The 23,415-nt window shown below is 38.9% G+C and overlaps 1 protein-coding gene across 7 annotated transcripts in view; it reads right to left on the bottom strand.

Moving 5' to 3' along the window:
* znf516 (zinc finger protein 516) overlaps positions 1-18,421 on the bottom strand; it is a 90,787-nt gene extending 72,366 nt beyond the window's left edge. For all 7 annotated transcript variants that reach the window (XR_005992193.1, XR_005992192.1, XR_005992194.1 and 4 more), the window contains exon 1: positions 18,178-18,421. The gene's annotated coding sequence lies outside the window, so the exon portion shown is untranslated. The remainder of the gene's footprint in view (positions 1-18,177) is intronic.
* Positions 18,422-23,415: the final 4,994 nt, after the last annotated feature.

Genomic DNA, 23,415 nt, shown 5'->3' with positions numbered 1-23,415 from the left:
TGCCAATATTTTTATACAATTTAGAAAGCATGTGGAGGTTTGCCTGCAGTTTTCATGGATGGAATCCACTCCTACACAGCTATTCTATAAAATAGTTTAATGAGGGATGAATCATTATCATGCAATGTTCAAACAGTCATTAAACTATAAACCTTCGAAATGTTTAGTGATTTAATCTCACCTTAAATAATTATATACCCCTCAATTTTTTTATCAGTGCAATTTTGTAAGCCAACCCAGCAGTTGGAATAATGTGGGTTCTATTGACAAAAAGCTATGGGTCACAAATGTGAACTACTTTCTATGGTGTAAAATGTATGTTTATTAATCATAGTCACTGTTTTGGGGTTACGATTGGTTGCTGGAGTCACATGATCAATACGTCTAAATGAAGGAAAAAGGCAGACACATGCAGCAGTATTTACCCACCAATGTAGGTGACAGTAACACCCATAAACCATAACCACAGTTGAATAACCCACGAAGAAGAGTAAGAAAAAGGCAAATCAAAAACGCATGGAGAAGAATAGTTAGGGTCAGTAGCAAGAGCAGCAGAGCTACTCCCACTGCAAGCTGCACTATTTGTGACTTTTCAAATGAATGTTGTCTAAAATAATAATAAAAAAAAAATAAAAATAAAAAAAAATATATATATATATATATATATATATATATATATATATATATATATTTAGGACAATAACTGTGTGTCTGTATGTGTTTTTTCCCCCTGATGATATTGATGATGATGAATATTCACATGTGGGGTACTTTCAGATGTAAAGTAGCCAAGTTCATATTACTTTAGCACAGAGTTTATTTTAGGCATCAACTGAACTGTCATTCAAAATCCAGTAGACTTCAAGATCACTGAACTGATAGTGCTCAAATACTGCATGTTTGGAGGTTTTTGGATTCATTGCTGCAGCACAGGTAACAAACAAAGATTACAGCAGTTGTGAGAAGCCATTAGAAACTTTAAAAATGCTGAGAAACTGGCTGTGCATCTTCTAACTTATGGAACAACATTGTTGTGAAAATGGAAAGTCAGTTGAGTAAGTCTCTTATGTTGGCAGTTTTTATCATGTGTTAGTATCAAGCTAACAGACTAAGATGTATCTTGCTCCATCTGTGACAAAATGAGTCACTGGCTGTCAGTTGAATTTCATTCTATTACTGCCAGTGATTTCTGAGGAGTATTCCTTAATATACATACATTTATAAATGGAAGTGCTCTACAGTACTATGGATCATTTTAAAGCACCTGGTGTAAGAAAGTATTGCCGTATTACCACAAATCAGACAGGAGGAATTCATTGCCATGTCTAATATTACTTAAGGAGTGAATTCTCACTAATAACATCATTCTTGCATCATTAATCAATACCACTCTTGCTGAGCTGACTCAAAAAAAAACTATGAATATAACTTGTTCTGAGATAGTACTGTTGTATTAAAGGCTGTACAGAGACTTTTTACTCTGATTATCTGGATTTCCTCAAAAGGTTTTAAGATGAAAAAAAGCTTTTTTAAAAATACAGAATTTTGGCATAAATTCCCTGCTGCCTCAGTTAAAGTGTTGGCAGTGCCTGCCATGAAAAAAAAAAAAAAAATCCCAATACATCCAAGTATGTATCAGATCTATCTGGGACAATGACGCCCGTGGAGCCAGCAGTCCAGGTTATTTCAACTTAAGCATACCAGCTGCTTGTGGGAACGGCTCAAACCTAGCTGTGAAAATCAATATGCATTTACAAGGAGTCTTACCAAGGCATATACACCTGCAATTTTCACATTTAATAATTACATTATGCATTTATAGCAGGTGTAGTTAGATGGTGAAGTCAGTCTCAGATGAGGATGGTGTCAGAGCTACAGAGCAGCAAATATACTGGCATAAAATTGCAGATAATTACTCACATTTTCAGGGATTACACTGTACCCCACAGGCCTCTCTGTTTGAGACTAAGAATCAGATTATGACTTCATAAATGGGTCAGATTTTTCAGAGTTTGTTTTTTTTAGAGAAGAACAGCTTTTGTGGCCCTTCTTAAGACCATTAATTGGGTGATTTTGTGGAGTTGGGCAGGTATAATCTGGAGGGATTAGTGGCTATGCTCTTTAAATAGAGGTCTACGGCCAGGGATTAGATGATCACAGCCAGTCAGCCTCGAGAGCGGCAGATTTTCATGGTTTTAGTTAAAGGAAAATAAACCCAGAAGCAGCCACTGGGATAATACAGCAGTCCCATGATGCACAAATAAAGACATTATGGAAAATTAGAATAAAATTTCTAAATGTAGGAATAAGATTACAGTGGATAGGTCAAATCTATCGAGAGGAGTTTAAGATGATAATACTAGAAAACCTAAAGTGTTTGGATGCTTTTAGGTCAGGTCCAGGGTGGAGGAGGGCACTGCCAGGGGCCCATACACCTTCCTCCCTTCAACTATCCTCCTTACATCTGGATACAATGTGGGAACAGGCGCTGAGGCCAAAGGCAGAGCCGCAGGGAGGGTGTGAGTGTGCTGGGGGATTCTTTACACAACATCAAGAGCCAGTGGAAAAAGGTGCTACTGCTGCTGCTGGTACACCAGCAGATGTGGGGCAGTGGGGTTGTGTGTGTTTTGGTGGGGGTTAGTAAAAAGCTCCCTGTCTTTGGTCTCTTCTTCCCTGTGTAGTTGACTGCAAGGCCCCCAAGCAACAGACAGACAGTGAGAGAGAGAGAGAGAGAGAGAGAGAGAAGCAGCTGGGACTGAGGTAAGAGGCAAACAGAAGCTCAGGAATCATAATGTGGGAGCTAACATCCAGAGGAGGGAGGAATCTGATGGCATAACATGGATAGATAAAACATTGAGTTACAAGTTTGACTGCTGTGTACACTTTTAGATACAGTAATAAGATTCAAATAATGATGTGGAACAAACAAATAAGAGAAATGTTCATATTGCATGAGGCTGATGTGAATAGGGGAGCAGAATTTAAGGTAGTAGCTCCCTGCATCATTGCGAGACTTGTGTTTTTTTCTATAAGAAATGCAGCACAATCCTGTATTCTTCTCCCCGTCAAACACCTGCAAACATTTTCCCATATAATCAGGGTTTCTGCATGATTTAAACAAATAAATGTTTTTTCAAACACAAAATCAAATCCACTTCAACACCTGTATCCCCATCATTTAGGAGGAACCTTAACTGACAGAAGAAAGGATGATATGCCATTGACTTGATAGTTTTAGGGGTGCACAACTGATCGCAGTTTTATAGCTACAGCAATAAAAAGTCAAAATTTATTGCAATAAATAAGAAAACTTAATTTATGCAAACATGCAATTCTTTTTCACTCATTTCATTTTAAACATTTTCACACCATGCTGATCAGCAACCCTCAAAATAATTGTTGAAAATGTAGTTTAAAAAATGCTTGTTTAATTTGAATTCAAGGAAAACATCCCAATTCGTTTAAGCTAGAGCTAAAACTGATTCTTTAGTGTTAGTTTATATGCCACACTTCATACTGGTCTACTTATACAGAATCAAAAATTGTATTGTGCATCACTTTATTCTTTTTATATTGGGAGTTTGACATAATTATTCAGGGTTGCCCGATATTAACATTGTATTAGTATCAGCAGAAAGTTTATAAAGTATCAGCAGATATGGAATTTATGATATTTACAACCAGTGTTTTGGAAGTTGGCTGCAGAGCGGCGCAGGGGTTAGAAGAGGGTTCCAGGTTTGGCCTTTCTGTGCAAAGTTTGCATGTTCTCCCTGTGCATGCGAGGGTTCTCTCCCTCTACCAGAAAAACATGCTTGCGAGGTTAATCTGTGACTCTAAACTGTGAGTTTGGCTCTGTATGTCTGCCCTGCAACTGACCAGCAACCAGTCCAGGGAGTACCCCTCTCGCCCAATGACAGCTGGGATCAGCTCCAGTCCCCTGTGACCCCGAATGCCTGATAGACCTGCGTCAGCTGAAGTATTTTTCTTTGTTCATCCTCACTTCTTAAACTTTAAAGAGTGATATCAGGACTGAGGTTTTAGGTCTGAAATAAATGTTTATATTGCTATTATCTAAAATTAATTAGTGAATACTGGTATAATGGACAACGGGAAAAATCTGATATTGTGCATCCATATAAATTTAGACTTTAAGTTTAATAGAACTCTGCAACTCACTGCATTTATCTGGAATAACTTCCTGTATCTTATTTCATTTGTTATTATGGCCGTACATATAGCAGAAAAAAGATATCACAATCTCACTTCATCAAACTTTTTGAAAAATATATTTCCAACTTTTTAGCACTTATTTTAGCTCATTTTCTCCATATGTCAGAGTGGTTTAAAATAGAGCAGCACAATTTATCACATGTGCATCGTTATCTTGATGTGAGTTTTCCAATTAACACACAAAAGTCTGAATTAGTGAAACAAATAAAAAAATCTATTATCTTGTATGAAAACAGTGATTCCAAATCAATCAGTCTTTGCATATTTTGAACAACTGGGTTTAAAGTCTATGCTTCTATACATTTTTGAGCTATTTCTGAAGTTTGGTGCTAAATGGTGCGTTAAAATAATCTGCTTTGGGAATATATTCCATTTTTATGTTGCAAACACTGATTTATGGGAAGAACAGATGAGGCACAATATTAGTGTGTTAAAACAAATTTTGTTAATTTATCACACATTTTCATTTTCATTATTACAACATTTAACAGTGTTGCTGCAAACTACATATCAAACAGACCTTAGATTATGAATTTTATGCATAAATAAAAAACTGTTCTGTAAACACACATGAAAAGCAAACTGGATGTCTCAGCAAGCACATAGTAATCACATTCATACTTAAAAAAAAAAACACTTAACAGTTATAAAATGGGCTTCTTAGCTCCTTTGGCTGACATTAGAGGCAGTGTTGTCTACTGTTGTGATTAATTTAAACTACACAGAGAGGATTTATCAGCCCTCTGCACAAACAATTCACTGTGCCAACAATCCAACTCCTGTGAGCTGACGGCCTGAAACAAAACCTTTTCAGACTCCATGCTTTGCCTACAGCAGGTAAAGAGGTATCAGAATCAAATTCAAGCCTTTCAGAAGCCTTTACTGTGAGGAAACTAAATGAAGTAAATGAAGATTAAATGCAAAAAGTTCCGTTTTCTTTCTAACCCACATACTTAGACTTAAACATTGCCAAATCAGACTCAAACGGCATAAAGTTGCATCATTTGAGGCAATATAATTTATATCTGTCCCTCTCGTGGATGACTGACAGTTTTAAATAGAGTATTTCACAACTGTGCTTCTATAATGAGATTTGACATATAAATTTGTTCCTTTCATGTTATGTCATTCATCCTGTTACATAGAAAGCCCTTATTTGGAAAAAAAAAAACCTACAATCTGATTTTACAACATGAGCACAGCACGCTATTCAGCAATGGCCTTGTGTGAGAATGTTTTATGTCTTTATGACACTTGCAGTCAAAACATTTTAACTCCTGACACATGACAATTTGCATATTTGTGATAGAGGAGGACAGAGGAGTGAATGGAGAGTTTATTCCTCCCCCTTTTCTTACTGAATGAAAATTCTTTTTTGATGCAAGAGGCCTGAATCTTGTACCTGCGGCCAGCGTGGATTCATCTTGCCCTCATGGCTGGTGTTGAACTATCTCTGATCCACATGTGGATTTGGGTTCAACCCATTAGCCCATGAACGACCCTCCTCCTCCTAACCTCTGTCCTCAATGACCCTAAAACCTACCCGACCTCACGGATCATGAATACTGCTTCACGTATCCTCACGCATGGTCAGTCACTTTACTGCAAAGAGCAGAGAGAGACAGACTGACATCTTGTGCATCTGCAGAGTCCTCAGACACAAAATCGACCAGCATAAACCAAATTAATAAACAACATAAAGAAGATTATTCCCCTCATTGGCGAGACTCAACCCAAAAACAAAGCAAACTGGAATGTTCTTGTCTCTTTAAAGGGAATGTGAAGTTGCAGAATATTTAAGCATTGTGACTGATGCATGGCTGAGGAAATGTTTGACTATTTCAGTGTTTCCCAGGATTTTAGAAGACTATGCTGGAGGACCTGAACCTTCTGGGGGGGTCTGAGGGCATGCTAACCCAAAGGAAAAATTGGAATATTTTCAGGTTAAATGCACTTATCTTGTGTATTTCTAGAACAAAATGAAGATGCTTTCTCTATGGAAATTAAACCATTTTCTATCTTAGAAAATAAATCAGAGGTGCACTGATCATAGTTTGATCGGCTGAAACAGTTTCCTGTTTTTTTCTGTTTCATGTCTGACCTGATGATAAAGATTTTTATCTGGTTTTGACTAAAACTAATCACCAGAAAGTTGTGTCACAGCCTTTATTTCCTGTATTCTTGTTTCTTTTATCCCTTAATTCATGGTGGAGTTGATATTTTATATTTGATCGCCTTACTGAAACAATATCTATCTGAATGATGCGTAAATTTAATTTCTGTGTCAAGTTTACATTTAAGAGAAAATAAATTGGTTGTTTTTAACACTCTGTTATTCCTCCCTTGCCCGTGTCACTAAAAAAATTAATCAAATCATAGAAACAGAGTCGTTTAAAGCAGCATTATTTAGTCTAACTCCTGGAGGAATTACGAATTAGCAATATGACAAATGACTAAAATGCTAGGAGTTAAATCTTTTACCTGACTGCCTCTTACCCTTTCTCTGCCTTATTTCAGGAGTCTTTAACACGTTTTATATCTGCCATAAATACTTCAGTCATATCCTGTTTAGTTATACATCTAACTGAAGCCAAGTCTTCTCGATCATACGATAACACTGTAAAGTTTTGTCACTTAAGATGATAATTTTACTGAAATATTTTATAAGGTGGCCTGCACGCATGAGAATGACACAAGGGGAATGTGCGAATCCATATGGATATGGGGATCCTACATAGATATAAGGAAGAGAGAAATGAATATTCAGCTGAAACGTTTCAAGGCTTTGTCTCCTGCGCACGCAGCACTGCTTACATGCACATAAGGGTTCACCGCTGAGCAGACGGACATCGGCTTTATGAAAATGTAACATTGGCGGGACAAAATAGGCCACGGCAGAGTAACATGGTCTATGTAACTGACAGGAAACTCTACATATGTACAGACCAAATGCCCAAACATACTCGGCGGAATGTACGCGGAACAGACTTCGCCGAGATCCGCGTGGATTCAAAGCAGACGTCCGCAAGGCCCGTGCGCACAAAGCTCCAATTTTACAACCGCGTGGACTCCACTCCTCGAACTGGTGTCACACAAAACACTGCTCGGCATGTATTTTTCACACCGACCCGCATTAAATGTGACACCAACCTGCATTTCGCACTTGTTTTTCCACGTCAATACTTCGCATGTCCTTCAGCAACATGGCATACTCCCCTTCCTCGTCTCTTGTGGCATTTAATGGCCGTACATACCACCTTCTCTTAATTTTATTGATTTGCAAAGCCAGCAGGCAGAGCAGCTCCTCTTACTTGTCGTCAGTGTAGGACATCATGACAGACAAATGTAAACAACACGCAAGAATTGTGGGAAATGTAGGATTTCACGGAAATGTCACAGGAAACTACTACGCGGCAGTGAGCTTTGACTATGGAAACTCTGATGACTGCAGACATTCCGTGCGGAGTCCGCTCGGCTCACAGTACGCTGAAGTACGTTCAGGCCTTAAGTGAGCACAACCTCCTGATTAAGAGAGGGCACCACTGACAAAGCTGGATCCCTACAGAGGAATGACTGCGCACCCACTGCAGCCAACAGGATGTGGACACAGTGCTGCATTTTCTAACCACCTGTCTTTTGTAAAATTACATCAGAGACAAGTTCTCTCCTCTTTTCACCAGCATAAACAATGACCAAAAACTTCCATATTTGCTGGTTTTAAAGGTTAACCAAGTGTTCGATATGATGCGATTCTCTGCTGTTATTATTATAAATTTCATACATTGCTTTGGCAATGAGACTGATGTTTTCTGACCGACAGACAGACCCACATAATAACATCACAGAAAGATTTTTATAGCTCTTTCATTTGGCACAAGAAACTTCTATTGAATGTAAAATGTGGTAACCTTTTGGCAAACTCATTCTTTGGACTCTTTTTGATTCTTTTGAGCAGTTTCCGTCCACAAAAACAGACTCCTAAGTGCCTTCTTTATTTCCATATGAGTGGCTCTGCCCTACCACAGCAGGATTTCTTTTCTTTTCCTGCAGCAAAAGGACAAAACAACAGTGACATGCAGGCACGTCAATAACAGCACCGTATGAATGTCCCGCTCATTTAAAAGGAAAACTTTTATCATTAAGGTTGTGATCCCGTGTCTTTCTCCTCCGTAATCAGAAAAACAAACATTTCTGACAGGATAAAGCCCAAACTTCCGTACATCTGCACCCCCACCCACTCTAGAGCACATCCCGGCAAGGTTAGGCTGACATCAGCGGCTAACGATCAGTTCCTCTGTGCGCTGAATGATTAGCTGCAGTAGCCTGGAGACATTTCCAGCTTGTTTCCCTGAGTTGGTCAGACATGCAACATCACTCGCCTTCAGTCTGCTCTAACTACGTCCACTCTGTTCAGTTCTGTCTGATAGAAGAAGAAAAAGAGCTTTTACATACTAATAGATGTCGTGATTGTGGGCCAGCCGAGAGGGATGGAGGCTAAGAGACAAGAGCAGGGATGAAACTTTGTTCTTAAAGTTGTTTTCATACTTATAAGAGTAACAATGGCAGCTCCTGAAGGGAGATAAGACAATGTGTGGGTTTGTATGAAAGGGTGGAGTAGGTGTAAGTTTCTGCATCAATGTGAAACTAAAAGCAAAAATATTTGCAAATATTCTGAAGTGGAAAGAAAATCCAAGTTAGTCCTAAATGCTAATTTGTTTCCAGCTTTCCAGGAATCACAAAGCAAACAAATCTAGGAATATCCTACGGGTGACACTCCTTTCTTTGTCTGCACAGCCACATTACCACACTAACTACTACTCTAATTATTTTAAACAGCTGAAAACAAAGCAGAACTTCTTTTTCCCCTTTGGCAACCATTAAATGTTCCTAAATCTGCAAAACCCAAGACTAATCATATATTTTCTACGACTCTTTCCAATTCCAAGAGTGTTTTTATGATCTGTTGCAGAGTCCTGAATGCTAAAAAGGAGCCTCTCTCTCTCTGCTTAGGAAACAGTTCACCCAACCCCCACCCACCCCTTAATGCCCTCTGGGCTGCTGTGAGTTTGGATTAAGTTTGGGTGCCACGTCCCCTCCCTACTGAGCCCGGCCATCACCCCTGCAAAACACGGTTTGTGTGGCCTATCAAAAATATGGACAAGGCCAATAGGAAGGCTACGGAGAGATAAACACACCCGACAGAGAAAGTAGAAGGAATGCAGGAGCAAGAAAAACCTGTTTACCAAAAGAGCAGACCATGAAAAGATAAGTTGTATAACATAATAAAGTATTTTAATGATTTATATAATGTCTCACAGTTTGAAGTGCTTGATCAAATGTATTAAGACATTCATTCCCCAAAAGCAAGTTAAAAAAGTAGAAATGTCTTTTTTAAACTCCCATTTCAAAGCTTTATAATTAGTGTATTAATGTGAGTGTGTGGTGGGTGTGCAGGATGTGTGTAATGCAGTGGATCAATAATGATCGTCTACTTCAGTGACATCTGGGCTGGACAAAGAGTGCTGTTCCTTCCCCCGGCAGCTCTCCCTCTCTCTCTCCCAATCCCTGATCACAGCCACGTGGTCCTCTGGGCTATTTCTCCCAGCTAAGCTTATTTCTCTTCTTTAATCCCGCAGCAATCACAGCAACAATGCCCAGCGTCAGTTCATAGACGCAGGCAGAAATCTATTAACTATGATCACGGTGTCAGCTAAACCTGATAAGCACGGCTAATGAATCCAGCACGCTCTGCTCGGCTCGGTGTCAGTGATTGTTACTTCATCAGATCATCGATAATGTGTAAGATGGGAAAAAAGGGCATGAATGATGGAGACTGATAATGCAGCTTGTAATGTAGAGAATTTGGCTTTGATTCTTTTGAGCTGAGTGTGATTACACTTTGTGTAAAACCCCACACAGCATGAGTGTCCTGAGTTAATACATACAGAGCAGCACTGATGAATGGGGTCGATACCCACCCCTGATTATCAGATTATCAGCCACTCACTGTGATGCACCTCTGGCTAAAGTGACGGCTTCAGCCTCTGCAAAGATGGCTGCATTATTACATACTAGTGCATCTTTGGTAGTGGTAGTATTTGGAGTAGCAGAAGTTGAAATGTAACTTTAAGTGGGATGAAAAGTATATAAAAGTGATGCTGCCAAGACAGAATTTTTTTAATAATATCTGTGCTTTTTTGCTCCTTTGCTGTAACTTTTGATTATCCTTACAAGAGTTGAAATCATGGAAGTATATCATTTTTTTTTCAATCTGGCAGCAGAAAGTCCTGGATCAAAACAACAACTTGACCTCTGTCATGGCTTTATATTTCAGAAACTAATCATTTCCCTTTGTCACTTAAATACTGAGAAGTTTTGGTCATCACTGGGAGTGATACCAACATTGAAAAACTAAGTGGTGTTTCTAATTACTGTCATACAGTCAGTGATGATTCATTTAAAGCAGATCAACTTGTTTTTTACTGAGCAGAACTGATTTCAATCATGTAAGTGTATCAAGCCTGAAAGTTGACTACACTGAAGCTCCAGTTAGGAATTTTTGACTGGTTATAAAATGCACAGAATGGAAACTGAAGTCTCTTTTTCAGCTATTACAGGAAACAAATGCATCAGTATCAAAATTAGTCATTTCTATATGGGTATTTTTAGTGCATAAATCCAAAGTGAGGGGTCGGTGTCAGACATAGTGGTTAATTTGATCAATAACAATGACAAAATTCACAGTAAGAGATAGATTTCTCTGTTAAAGACAGGGCAGGCGAGGAGGCGTAATCTGTCAACTTTTCCCTTCAGGCTCTTTGAGAGTGCAGTTTTCTCTGCCTGAAAATCAAAACAAAACATTTATTTCCTGCATGTGTTTTCCCCAATTATGACAGAAAATCAGCATCAAACTCAGTGATGGGCAGCATGGCAACATGTAGCTTAAATATCTCAATCAACTCCTTAAGTGAAGTTTGAAAGTTCGGCCCCTGTGTTGTCAAGAAAAAAACCTCTCTTGTGCAAATGTAGTTGATGACCGCTCCAGTCCTGAGACTAACCAACTGGCTTCTTGTTAGCTTTAGGCTGCTGTGTGAACTGGTTTTATACAGTAGGAGTTTACAGATGCGTAGGTTTCACAACAGCATTGGCCCATAGCTCCAGCATCTTCTCTTATGCTCAGCCATCATATCAAAGAGGATGAACCACCTGTTGGACAAACTCTGACCTGTTTTATGCTAAAAAAAAAAAAAAAAAAAAACAGGAAAAACTGCTGGAAAGGTGGGGGTCCCACACCAAAACAAGTAATGAAGACATATTAGAACTGGCATCAGCTACATTATTGTAAACATCCTTAACTGTATTGGCTCTAGTTCTCGCAATTGGTGCACCTCTACTTATAAATAAATCAATAAATAATTAAAATGATAAGAAGTAGCAGAAGAATATATTCTAATACTTATTAGTCTATGATGTAAAAAGAAAAATAAATCAAACTTTTTACATCAGTTTTAATAGCTATTTTGCTGAAATATTAAGAATTATTTAGTTAATATAGCAAAGAAATCTATATTTTAGTCCTTCTAAGTATCTTAAGTCAAAATAAAGATGATTTCCACTGTGTCTGACCTTGAGAATTTCTCAACAATGTATTATATATACTTTTTTTGCTTTCTGTCAGATGTAAGGTTGGGTGTCGTTTGGATGTTTCCAATACTGGTGCTAAATTGATACTCTATAAAAGATGCCGGTGCCTAAGTGGTACCTGAATCTAAACTTTTAGCAGAAAAAAAAGTGGCTTAAAAGTCAGTAGCTGAATAAAAGCTGTCTTGGTGTCATAAATTGTTCAGAAATAAGATTTCAATAGAATATATAACAGGTGTAACTTATTCGCATGACACATGCTGTGCATCTCCTTTGGAGTGACAGAGATCATTATGGAGTTTCACTGCTTCTAAAAACACATCCACCCTTCAGGTTCACATGCTGTAATGACCTTATGCCTGGAAATATCCATGAGGAGTTTGGTAGTCTCATGATGACTTGCTGTCACACAGCAACAACAGTGAACTTCTGTTTAAATCAAAACAGTCACAAATGTAAAGTTCAACTATAATCTCTCCCTAACATATCACCTGTTTGCTGTTTCTTTAAGAGAATCATAAATCTGTGCGTGCAACAGTTAAAGGCCAGGCAACGCTACCATTCAGGGTGAAGGATGCGGCCCCTGTTCCTAAATACCCCCGACTACACCTCCCCTACCCCCAACCAACTCTAACCCCTCTCCTATCTTAATCCTGTGATTACCACATCATTTTCTTTGGGGCTCATTTAGACAGCCATCAGGCTTCTCTCTGGTCTACCTGCACAGAGCTGCTTGGCTTACCAGCAGCGACTCTATTGATCCGTGTGGGTTTGACAGATGCAGGTGCGACCCAAATAAAGGGATTAAATACCCACCTGTCAACAAAGTTTCAAGAAAATTGGCAACCGGGACTGTTTTTGTATTAATAAAGTGGAAATGGGCAGAATGACAGTAGCAGGACATGTAAATTCCCTCTGAGTAAGTGCTACGTTTCCCATGGAGGGCTCATTTATAATTTAATCCAGGAGCTTGGTGTTTCTAGGCTAACACAGAGAGATTGCCCTTTCAGAGTGGAAACCCCCACTATGCAGAGGGGAATCAATGCTGTCACCACAGAACAGACGCTAGACCTCATATTAAAATGATGGGACTGTCTAGACCACCAGCAAAGAGGCCAGCACTTCTTTTTATGCCAGTTTCATTTTTTATTTCTCAGAAAAAAGAACAGCCGCTAAAACGCGTCTGCACTTGTTTTCTTTATCTCTCCATAATCCAACCTCAATATGCCACAGAAAGTTATTTAAGCCAGTGAAGGCAGATACATCTTTGCTTTCATGTAGAAAGGACTGATACAATCTAAAGCATAACAAGGAAAAGATGAGAAGAAGAGCAGGACGCGTAAGGCTTCTGCTCAGCAGGAAAACATGTCTGTCTTGTGACTTGATGTCTTACTTTTTCCTATATTCATTCTAGTTCAAAGCTAAAGCTAAGCAGTGCTAGCAGGAGCAGCTCAGACTGGGATAAAGAAGAAAAGCCAAAGTGGTTGAAGCAATTAAAGTCTGAAAATGCTGAATGATTCAATGTATGACATTAGCATGAACAAGTATAACACAGCATGGGAGCTCTGGAAATCTTCCAGACGTGAATTCCACAAGGTGCCGGAAACCACCCACAAAGACCTGGGCCTGTGCTAATACTTCCTAGTATCACATAAAAAGTTCTTTTCATGGCTCCACAGAGAGATCTGGAAACCCGACCCCCCGCCAATTTCTCGAAAAGTAACCTAAAGAGCTATTAGCAGAAAGTATCACATGATAAAACAAGAGAATAAAAACTGTCAAATGTTTTAGACTCAGCCATTGTATTCTTCCAGAAACTAAAAGGAGTACTTTAGCCTCTTTAGGGGATAATGATGGATCTAAGTGTAGCATTCTTATCTTTCTAAGATAATTTAATGAACATGTTAGCCAACACCAGCTCATTTGGGAACATTTGCATCATCTGTGTTTGTGTTTTTGACCACTTCATGGAGTTAACTAAAATAACTCTCAGAGAAATATATGGTTATTTAAGCTGCACGTTTCAACACTATGGATGTGTCCCAATTCAGGGGCTGCATTCTTTGGAGGGCAATTTGGAAGACCAATTACATCAAAGTAGCACATCAAAGGCTGGCCCAGTTCTATGGCTCTTTAAAATGCAGTAGAAAATGAACTGTTTTCCTCCAAGCAGGGAAGTACAACATTGGATTTTTGCCAATACCTGATATGTTGATATTTACACGTTAATTTTAGCCAGTACCAGGATTGATACGAATTCATAAATATAGCTCATACATAAAATTCAGTCTTAAAAACAAACTTTCAATTTCAAGGGTGAACAAAGAAACAAGCTGTAGTCCTTAGAAAACACTTTAAAGTTTAAGGAATGGGGAAAAATGAGGAAATCTATAGCTGATGTTGGTCTGCTTATCCAACCTAAAATTACAACAACTTATTCATGCATATGACGGATATTTATGACTCATATAGGCCAGTATTTACAGCCATTATGTTAGTTGTAAATATAGGCAGAAATGGTCATATTTGCTGATACTGATAATTGACTTTTTGGGCTAATATATTCCAATACCAGTACCATGCAGATGATTTTGTGCATCCTCCACTCCCAGCCACAAAAAAGGGGTTTGATTTGGTGCACTCCTTGTGGCCGAACCTATCCTAAGATTCACTGAGCTGCAATAAGTAAACTTTTATTCGAGTAATTGGTTTAAACTCAATCAAATAGCTACCAATACTCGTAATTGTGTTATAAGGCCTTAAATATTTAATTTAACTGTACACGTCCGCTTTGCCCCTCCTCTAGCTGGTGTAGCTCAGCGCAGCCAAACTAGCGATGGAAAAGTAACTCCTCCCCTAGAAATCAAGTCATGTGTAGCTAGTGATGCAAACAGGAATGCTTCATTGACAGAACCAACTCATTTTAGTTCAGTCTGAATGTAGGCTATGTAGGCTGGGTTGAAGAATGCTAACCCTGAATTGAAACACAGCTAAAAGCATTCACTGGCTAGTAGGGCTGGACAATTAATCGAAATTTTTCACGATCATAAAAACATAATAATCGAAACAAAACGATTAATGCGCCGCACAGCACGGCGTGTATACAAATTCCTTCACTGTAAAAGCACTGTGAATGCACCTGTGTTGCGTTCGCAGCTGCATCAAGCGTGTGATGTATGTGGATCAATAATACGAGGAGCGAGCGATTAAAAAAACGACAGAACGACAGTTTTACAGGAGTGCATGTAGATTGGCTATTTAATTTTATTTATTGTTTTTTATTGCTATTGTTTAATATATTGTTATTATTTTACTTGTTACTAATTTATTTTTCATTGTGCTTTTATGTTGTGGTTCAATAAATACTCAAGTTTTGAAATCAATGAATAACTGTGTTTATTGATCATGATTTCAATATCAATCAAAATAATCGTGATTATTATTTTTGACATAATTGTCTAGCCCTACTGACTAGTGGCATCTTGAGTCATTTTAGCAGATATCATGGATTTTTCAGACCATACTTTGCTGTAAAACTTAATTTATTACACCAATAGAGCAATGCAAATCAATGAAAACAGGTAAATTAGATCATCAAAATATTATAATTATGTGGGTGTAAACCCAGCATCAGATGCTGATCTGCATCAGATGCTGATCTGCTAAACTGATCTGCTGATCATATCAGTTTAGTGGTGGTATTTAGCACACCTGACACTGACTCTGAGTAGAAATGTAACATTAAACAAGAAGATGTGACCAATTGGACAAACCCTGATCTACAGTATTTTCATGTTCAAACATGGAGAAAATATTTGAATAGTGGAAGTGTTAAGGCAAAAATCAGCATCCCTGTTATCCATCAGCTCAATTGGTATTTTAAACAACAGCATCAGCACTGCTTTTTACAATCAGTGCACCTCTAGCCGAAATGGAAATTTTGAGTTCAACACCTTCAATACATAACAATTCAATTATGTCAGTTGATGGTAGAAAAATACATTTTGGCAACTTAATATTGATATATAATAAAAAAAATATTTAATGTGAGCAGGGCTGAATGTAGCAGAACCTGTGGAATACTAATGAGCTGAAAACAAACAAAAAAGTTAACTTCATGAGAGATATTGCTTAAACTATCTCAAATGACAGGGTCTTTTTTAGTGTTGAACCCCCCCTGAGCTGGTGAAGGTAAATGACTATGTCCATGGTGAAAAGGCACAAGGCAGTAATGAGTAATGAAAACAGCCGAGTTAGTGCTGCCATTCAGTAAAGGGCCTGCTGCTGTGGAATGTGAGGCGCCATTCATTCACATGGGTTAAAAATGCATTTCTGCCACCACAAAGCCCTGCCTTGTCCTCATTGTTTTTCAGCACACCAATAAAACACTTCTACACTCTGAAAGGAGAAAACAAAAAAATGAAATTGCTAATTTTACTCCTACAGATACAGGAAAAAGGTGGGGGGGGCAAGGAGGAGGGGGTGGGAGGGTGAACTTTACAAAACAGTCAAGTCTTTGGGAGAGATAAAGAGTCATGGTAGAGTTGAAAGTTTGATCACGATAAGCAGCATGAGGATGGAAAAGTAAGCACACAAACTGCTTACAAAAGACAAACAGAGCTATTGACGGGCCCGGTGTATGCAGCATTTATTCAGGGAGTGAAAAGAGGCAAGACAAAAAGCTTGATTGGAGTAAGCTTTGAGACATCTGTGTCAGTCACTCTGTAACTGTTAAAAACACCTGATTTAAAATAAATCATACAGTCAACCAAGTGTCACATTTAAACATAGATCATGTTCCTCTTTTTCTTCTCTGAACAATGCTCAACAAGTGATCTCAGACATGACACTGTTTGGACTCTTGCATGACATAACCCTCTTAGACAAACACTCCCACATTGAAATCTCCTCGCAGATTTGTGGCTTTCCTTTTGAGCAGGCATGAAAAACAAGTAAGACCTAGAGTCTGCAAGGACACAAATCAATTCAATGTTCAGAAAAGCATTCAACTCATGATGGGTGTTCCCTTTTTTTCCTGGTACTCTTCACTGGGTTTGGAGAACAGGTGGTGCTTTTTAAATAACCTCTTATTATCAAACGGTCAATTTGTGAAAGTTAGTTCATTGATTGCTGTTTTTGTTCTGAGCTGGATTCACAAGTTTAAACCGCACAGCGAGAGCTGCAGGCTTGGAAGAGAAGAAATGTTTAACACAGGGTCTGAAATCTGACATGGGGGAGACAATGTAATCCTGTCTGCAAAACAACGCTCTGTCTCTCTTCCTCCCCGCCCCTCCCCTCCCTCCCCCTCTCCTCCCAGCTCTCTATCTCTTTCAGTGTGTGTGCTGACAGAGGAGAAAATACTGTATCTTTAAACACCAAGACAGAAAAACAGCACACTGCAGAAAGTCAATATTTAAGGAGAGGGGGGAAAAATGCTGTCAAGTACAGAAAACTCACAGTGGATGATACTGTGTACACTGCAAGTTTATAAAGATTATTATTAAGGTGCTAAAGCAACACTATTGTCAACAAAGACATTCAGATATGTTGGAAAAGTCACCTTTGTAGAGCACACAGGTGAAACTTTTACATGTCTGTAAATTTCTACATTCCAACAACACCCATTAAGACAACGCCTGCATTTTTTTGTCTTCATCATTTGTATTCCTTCAACTAGCTATAAACAACAGAGGAAAGAGCAAGTTTTGACTCACGTGCGCGCGCACATGTAAGCACGCACACACTGTCCTCTCTCCCCCTCGCTGCAAACTCTGCTTTTACATAACTATGTCCTCTGATAACTACTCCAGCTTCCCCCTTAGGGATTCTGACTATGACAATCCCATTATATACCTATAATATGGCATTTTTATGTTTATAGCCTTTACCTTTATGCTTCTATTATCACCTATGGCATAGCTATAATTGTCACTCCTGCTACTGCTTATAAGTTTATCGCCCTCTAATGCTACTTTATAGCACTGTTTTATCGCCTTAAATGTCGCAAATTAATTCCTTTGACTACTTAATTCACGCTGTTCTTTCGTTTCCTCGTGTCATTTGATTGCTGTTGCCTTTTTTGCAAGGTCCCACTCTCTTCTTATCAAGCAAACATTCCTCAAAACGACCCTTATCGCCGAGGTAGCAGCACATGTACTTTAGCTGCCCGTTTCTTAATCAGTACCGCTCTTAAAGGAAATGACTACAGGTCAAGAGCCATGTTAGCCAAAATAATGTACTTTACAGCAGCAGTGGCACTCCAACGAACAACAAAACAATAGTAATTATACAGAGTCACTTCCTTACCAGTTAAAACACCGCTGGGCTCAAACACTCGCTCAGAAAGAGGGGAGACCGGCGCAGCTCTCCAAAAAGACACACGTAAAGAGTCTACATCCCACAGAGATAAGAGGAGACACTCTGTAAGCTTCCACAGCTGCGACTGACAACAGCGACCCGAGCTTCAACTCTGGAAAAACCGTCAACAATTATATTTATCGGGTTATCTCTGACGGATTCCTGTCTCCCTGTGTTAGAGAACAGCACAGGTTCCTCTCTCGCTCTCTCTCTCTCTCTCTCTCTCTCGCTCTTGTCGTTTCGCTGCTGCTGCCTTCACGTGCTGTCGGAAACGGCGAGATTCCAGAGATTAAAGAGGGACGAATGAAGGAAATGGAGTCGTAAAGGGAGAGACAGCTTGATTATATTTATCCTTAAAAATCGTTTGTTTTAAACTTTAGGGCGAATACGGTCACATAGGGGGAGTTTTCATAACCATTTTTATCTTCTATAAACTTTCCTGACATGAATTTTAAAGTCCAACAATGAAGCATTTCTGACACTCGCGATACAAATCCATTTCAGCAGAAAGGCTTTGGCAAAATTCAGCTTTCAACATTTCAGGATTGTTTTTGGGTCTGCACCAGGGTTATTATAGTTGACTAAAACTAACTAAATACCTAAAACTAAAATGTGAAAATAACTTTTGTATACTGAAATTTAACAGCAATTAAGCTCTACAAAACATGAACTTACTTAATTATGTGCTTACAAAACCAATTCAAATTAAATCTAATTAGTAAAAAAATCTCCTTACTGTTAGCCTTTGACAGCAGCAGACTGACTGATGCATACACCCAAGCACGGAGATGTAAAATGACCTGATTTGATTAAAGAAGGCATCATACAATGGTCATTTTAAATCCTGAGTTGTATTCAAAATTAAAATAGATTAAATGAAAAGTGAAGGGTAGTCTGTTTGAATTTATTTTCAAAACTGGATGATGTTAACCTTTCTGACCTTTGTTACCCACTCCTGATAAGAATTAGCCTAAATATTGCTGAATAAACTAAAACTCGGACAAAAACAAAGCCTTTTGAAAAAATAAAAACTAAACTAAAAAGACAGCTGGAAAAAGTTAATTAAATCTAAACTGAAATTGTCAACACAAATTCAAAACAGAAAAAACTAATGAAAAATCCCAACTACTCTCTTGAAAGAGTTTGCAGACCTCCCATTTGGAGCATACACAAAGGCTTTCCACTGCAAGGTTAATAATGTCATTTATAATAGATTCAATTTCAGCACTGTCCAATTTGACAAGATCCTTATGGGACAGCATAAATATAACCTAATTCCAAACATAAACAATTAAAGTAGATTTTATTACACTGCTAATTTTGATGACTTAAACTACGACTAAAAATGTCAGAACACTAGCTACAAATAGATCTTTGATGGCAAAAACTCTTACAAAAAGCAAGTTTAGTATTATCAAGGAGACTAAAATGAGACTAAATTGCAATCTACTTTTCGTCTGCCATTAAAATTTATATTTCTCCACTGTGGGCAAATTCATCAAAACACACCGTATCTGTAGCTTTTTTTGCCTCTCAGCTATAGAAAGCAGGGCTCTCAGGTTTTGCAAAGTGAATAGAACACACTACGGTGATTTGGTACCAGATTCAGGTGAAGAGAATACATGTTTTGACTAAAAGTTTTCCGGAAATGCTTTTTTGCACTGTGAGTGAAGTTACCCACTGAGATGGAGAAGTCCCAGTTATGGGAACCAACTTGAACATAGCAAGAAAAATGTATTCCCTAGAGTAAGAGCCCTTTCTAGTTCAAAGTGCACCTTGGGTAGCATGATTGTTCAAAATAAAATTATGTTAAAGACATATAGGAGATCTGCAGTTCATGACAAACATGAGACTTTGAGGCTGTGACAACTTGACATTCCTATCTGAACAAGGCCATATTTCCCTTACCTATTCACGAATATTGCCCTATCTTGCTTTCTTGCAGTGGTAATCTACAGTTGAAAATCTATTCTCCTTCATATATTCTCCTGTAATTCATTGTATCTGTCACCCCAAGCCATGCTACAGGTAACTGAAATAAGTATAAAGATATATTAATTTTAATCTGTTTCATAGCGAGATAAAAACTCCCAACAGAGATTTTAAGCAAAATATGTAAACTCATATCGAATGTTTTCTAAATCAACTACAACTTTTATTTGGACCCCCATTTCCCACAATTCACCAGGTCTGTCTATAGGTAAGTAATCTGAGTACACTCAAAGAGAGATCGTCTTGTTAGAAGGAACGTGATAATCTGACATTTTCATATCACAAAAGGTATTATCTGTCTTTTCCACGTCAGAAATATTGGCTGTATTCCTGATGAAACTCGTGCGACTGGATCGTGGATATGGCGGAGCTTATGGGAGCACCTGAACGCACCGTGGAAAGAAGCTGTATCCGTGAGTGAGAGAAACACCGAGGACAAGATCGAGGGCGAAAGAAAGGAGAAGCAGAAAAGTTTGTCCCTTGTCATTACACAGTCATCCACGCAGAGACTTCTCATTTCACTGCGTCGTTGTTTCACGTTTGTCTCAATCTCTTCCTATCAGCGGGGTCCATCCCCGGATGTCTTCATGTCCGTGTGCATGTTTAGTCTGAGGCGCACAGAGTAGAAAAGAGGCAACACTGAACAATCATCCCCAGCTTTCACAGCAGTCTCAACAACATACATGCGCAATGGAATTGGTGCGTAAAAAGACATGTTGGTGCCACGGGCAGATAGCGCTATCTGTGATCAGGCTGTTTGCGCACTTTTACCCACATGATCTTATTTAAAATCATTCACCTGTATGTACACGTCAGAGAATGGAGGAGAAAAACGTCAGTAGTTTGTATAGTCTTGCGATGAGGTTGAGGACCCCCCCCCCCAAACACACACACACCATGCAGCTGCAGCTTTAGTCCTTTTGTGTCCCCTCACCATATCAGCAGGCTCGCATCCTGTAGGTGCATCATCCCATGGAGGGGGAGAGAAAAAAGTTACATGCAACTAACCCTTGTTTGTCGCCCCCCCCACCCCCATTCTCCTCCCCCCGCCACATGTTTCCGCACTACCTTAAACACATCATGCAGATGAGTTGTTGGAGCTTGAATATGCGCAGAGATTGAAAGCAGAAGAGAACCGTCACATAACCTTCCAACGGTTTCACATCCTCATATCAGTGGCAAGAAGAGCCCCTATAGCTCACGGCACCTGTGCCTTGCTCAGTGGCAGTTTGTGCCATGTCTATTATGTAGGACACGACTTCCTAATATGGCTATACGCCCCCCCCCCAACCAACCACCACCACCCTCCCTCACGTCCACCTCCAGCCTGTGTCTGCCTCCGTATGAATAAAACAATCTTTGAAAAGAAGCAAATGAAGTGTTCCTCCACCCTTGGATGTGCCCATTTTAAAATAAACATACCACTGTTTCAAGCTGCGGTGATCGCTGTCCATAAAAGAGGAAGGGATGAGTGTATGTAGTGGTAAACTGGTGGAAAGTTTGCATCACCTCAGGGATGTTGGTGCAGGATGAATCAAGTCGATTCGTACATTGCTTATTTGAATAACTGACTTTATAAAGGTTTATAAATGACTGACACTGAGATCACAAGTGTCACTGCACTGGTTGAAGTTATGTCAAGTAAATAAAAAGTAGCACATTTTTCTTTAACACCACTCTAGCTCTGTCTATAATGATCCAACAGGAGGTCACGCAAGATTTTTTTCTAATTCAACCATTCCACTCCAGCCTTGCCTGCGTGTAACCTATTTATAAATCAAGATCAGACAATCGGATTCCACCTCCAGCCCATTCAAAGACCACGAGGTGTTCCATCATAGAGGGCATGTGTCTAAAAGACAGCGAGAAAGAGACATACGTACCTGCTTTAACCACAGGAATAATCCAGGGTGACTTCAAGAAGAAGAGACAATCCTAAAGGTGAAAGCATGCTCTTTGCAGTGTATGCTGAAGTGCATGATTGAGTAGGTCGAGTCCATTCTGTTTTGTGGGGGTGGACGGGAATTCCAATCGATTTTTTTTTTCTTCCCTTTCAAAAACTTTCCTTTAAAATCAACGAAATAGACCCACACGTAGGACGTAAATCACAGAAAACACGCTAGCATAAACATGAATAGCATAGCACCGCTACGTCTGTTTTAATGTGTCTCAAAACCTCCTTTTCAGCAGCTCAATGGTTCCTTCCGCATTAAATGGAACTATCTGCTATTGTCTCATCAGCGAAAAGTTGTTGATATGACAAAGTACTCCAAAAAGTGCGATAATGACTGTAGAAATGGCAATTTTACCGAATTATTCACACTCACGGTGTGATTTAAAATGATGTCACGGTATATTAAAGGGGCATAACGCTGAGGTGGTGATGTAATTTTTAACTACTAGCTAATCGAGTGTCATTAAACAAGCTAAACGGCCGGAGTCATCTTCCCTCTTCCTACACCCACTGCTGTGTCAAAGGAGAGAAATGTGTCTTTTGTTCAAGATAGGAATGAAGAGGAGCTTTGGTAATGGCAGGAAATTTAAGAAAATATGAGAGCATTAAGGTAAAAATAAACCAAGGGACGCAAAGTTCCTCTTTTTATTAGAAACGTTTATAGTTTGTTTTCTTATTCCACCACTTTATTGTGTGCTGGCAAGACAATGCTTTCTGTTTTGAGTGGAAAAGTCCTAAAGGAAATGAAAATGCATTCAGACAATGAACATCTGTCCTATTTTTACTGGCAGATTTCCCATTTTTTAAAACAAGGTTTCTACTACCTAGAGCAAAATGTCCTATCTTGAAATAGAAATATTAAGCTCATTTTTTTTTACCATAATGCTGTCGAAACTCATGATCATCTTTAGTCAAGCAGGTTTTCAATCCTGTTCCACACCTCCTGACAATAACAAACAAAAGCACAGCAGCAGTTTAAGGTCAATACAATAGAAAAGGTTCAAATGCAGCGCAACTAAAATGTAACTCCTCCTGCTCTTCTGAAAACAAAAGTCTTGAAATATTTTACACACCATGTTTAGATTGACACAAACAAAAATTGGAAAGGCAGCAAAAGGATTCAAAGTAAGTGCCTTGCAGGACTGGAAAGTCAAGAAAAACATGCAAATAAACATTATGATCCAAAGGTGCAGAAGTATCTGAATGAAGTCCTTTAAATCCAACCTGTTGTCACATTTTAT

This window comes from Cheilinus undulatus, linkage group 8 (genome assembly GCF_018320785.1).
Source record: "Cheilinus undulatus linkage group 8, ASM1832078v1, whole genome shotgun sequence".
In the NCBI taxonomy this organism is placed as follows: domain Eukaryota; kingdom Metazoa; phylum Chordata; class Actinopteri; order Labriformes; family Labridae; genus Cheilinus; species Cheilinus undulatus.
This window is presented reverse-complemented; position numbering and strand designations above follow the sequence as displayed.